Raw genomic sequence first — 3,046 nt, 5'->3', positions numbered from 1 at the left:
AAAATGTTTTCATCAATGTATCCATTGAGAAAAGCTGTTTTGACATCCATCTGCCAAATCTCAAAATCATAGTATGCAGCTATTGCCAATAGAATCCTAATTGATTTAAGCATGGCAATAAGCGAGAAAGTCTCCTCATAGTTGATTCCTTGCCTTTAACGAAACCCTTTCGCTACTAGCCTTGCTTTATAGGTCTCTACCTTTCCATCAGAACCAATTTTCTTATTGAAAACCCATTTATTCCCTATAGATACAATACCTTCAGGTGAATCAACAAGGTCCCAAACTTGGTTTTTATGCATGGAATTAATTTCAGATTTCATAGCTTCAATCCATTTTGAAGAGTCTATATCTGATATAGCTTCTTCATAGGTAAGTGGACCATCTCCATGATCTATTTCTTCATGAGTAAACAACTCTTGTTCATCTTCATGAAGAAAACCATATCTCACTGGTGGGTGAGATATCCTGGTTGATCTGCGAGGAATTACTATAGATATTTCATCAATAGGTGTAGGTTGACTAGATGGATCTATATCTATTTGATCTGTTGGTTGGTCAAAATTCTCTAATTCTAACTCTATTTGCCTTCCTTTGCCTCCTTCCTCAATGAACTGTTATTCAAGAAATATAGCATCTCTGCTTACCACAACCTTTTGTGATGTAGACAAATAAAAATAATATCCAAAACTTTCTTTTGGATATCCAAAAAATCGATCTCTTTCTGATCTGGTTTTCAATTTATCAGTGTTCAGCTTTTTTATATAAGCTAGACAACCCCAAATCTTAACATGCTTAAGACTCGATTTTCTTCCATGCCATATCTCATAAGGTGTGGAAGAATCTGATTTTGATGGAATCCTATTCAGAATATGCAAAGCTGATTCTAATGCAAATCCCCAAAAAGGAGACTGGCATATCAGTATAGTTCATCATACTGCGTACCATATCTAACAGGATACGATTTCTCCTTTTAGATACACCATTCAGCTATGGCGTTCCTGGAGGAGTCAGCTGGGAAATAATGCTATGCTCTTTCAAGTATTCATCAAATTCAGTACTTAAGTATTCACCTCCACGATCTGATCAAAGAGTTTTAATACTTTTTTCTGTTTGATTTTCTACTTCAGATTTAAATTCTTTGAACTTTTCAAAGGATTTATGTTTATATTTCATCAAATACAAATACCCAAATCTTGATTTATCATCAGTAAAGGTAATAAAGTAATGAAAACCGCCTCTAGCCATTTCCTTAAATGGACCACATACATCACTATGTATCAATTCCAGAATATTTTCAGCTCTTAGCCCTTATCCAACAAAAGGTGATCTAGTCATTTTGCCTAGAAGGCAGGATTCACAAGTTGGAGTAGGTTCAGAACCCAATGAGGATAAAATCCCCATTTTCTCTAGCTTTGCAATCCTATCTTTTGCAACATGACCTAATCTTAAGTGCCAAATATATTTTGAACTTGAGTTGATTTTCATCATGGCATTACATTCATTTAGATTACTTGCATTAGATTTGTATTTAACATTATTATCTAAATAATAAAGTCCATCATGCATATAGCCCAAGCCAACATATTTATTTCTAAAATAAATATTGCAAACATCATTTGTGAACTGAAATTCATAACCATTTCTAGTCAAACTAGATATAGAAATGATGTTCTTAAAAGCATCAGGTACATGCAAAACATTATTTAAATACAAAACATGTCCACACATGTATAAAGATTTAGATCCCATGGCTAAAGTTTTAACAGTTGAGCCATTGCCAATCCGGAGTTTAATATCTCGTGACTGCAAGCTGCTATTAGTTGCTAGTTCTTGCATATCATAAAAAAATGTGAGAACTAACACCAGTATCTAAAACTCAAGCTATAGATGAATTACAAGCATCATTAGCATCTAAATAACAAGATATAGACATACCTTCTAAAGGTGTGTCCTTCTTGTCCTTCAAAGAAGCAAGATACTCTGGGCAGTTCCTTTTCTAATGCCCATTCTTCTAGCAGTGGAAACACTTTCCTTTGCCTCCATCAGTTTTGGTTTTCTCTTTCTGTTTGGCTATCTTCTTGGAAGGTCCAAGAACCTAAGGTTTCCTTTTCTTATTGGCCTTCTTCTTGTTGGACTTTCTAGCAGAAGAAGATGCAATCAAAGCTACCTCTTTTCCTTTATTGCCCGGCATATTCTTTTGGGCAATAACCAGCATGTTAAGTAAACCAGCCAAGGTGTATTCCTGCTTAGTCATATGGAAAATTGTCACAAAATTTCCAAATGACTTAGGTAGGGACTGAAGGATCAAATCTGTCTATAATTGGAAATCCATGTTAAAGTCAAGATATTCCAGTTGCTCTATAAGCCGAATCATCTTGTGGACATGATCCCCAACATTCTGTCCCTCAGGCATCATCATTCGAAATAGCTGCCTAGATATCTCATACCTAACATTCCTGCTATGCTCACCATACAACTCTTATAGGTGAAGGAGTATCTCACTTGCACTCTGTATGTTTTCATGTTGCTTCAGTAACTCATTACTCATAGAAGCAAGCATGTAATATTTGGCTCTCATATCATGCTCCTTCCACTTATCCAAAGTGTCATATTCCTCTTGAGTGGCCTCTGGAGGTAAGGGACCAGGAACCTTTGAGTCTAGAACATATCCAATACGTTCTAAGTTCAGGACAAGTTTTAAATTTCTTCGCCAATCAGAAAGATTAGGTCCTGTCAACCTATTGTGATCAAGTATGCTCTCAAGGATATTGGATGGTGGTAGTTGTTGTGTGCTCATTATTATTAGAAAATTAACTGCAGAAAATAACTAGATTAATTGGTAGATGTATCAAGTAATTAATCAAAATGATTATGGTCTTTTAATCAAATTAGTCCTCCCACTAACTTGGCTGATCCTACACTTCCAAAGTAAGAAATAGAAATCCTAGTCAGATGAATTTCTAGTGGGTGATTGAATTCTTATAGTCTTATTGATCATCCTCAGGCACATCCATTATTGGAATTACAATAAACTATAAGTGAG

Source organism: Hevea brasiliensis, chromosome 17 (assembly GCF_030052815.1).
Source record: "Hevea brasiliensis isolate MT/VB/25A 57/8 chromosome 17, ASM3005281v1, whole genome shotgun sequence".
Taxonomy (NCBI): Eukaryota; Viridiplantae; Streptophyta; class Magnoliopsida; order Malpighiales; family Euphorbiaceae; genus Hevea; species Hevea brasiliensis.
Note: the sequence above shows the minus strand (reverse complement) of the source record.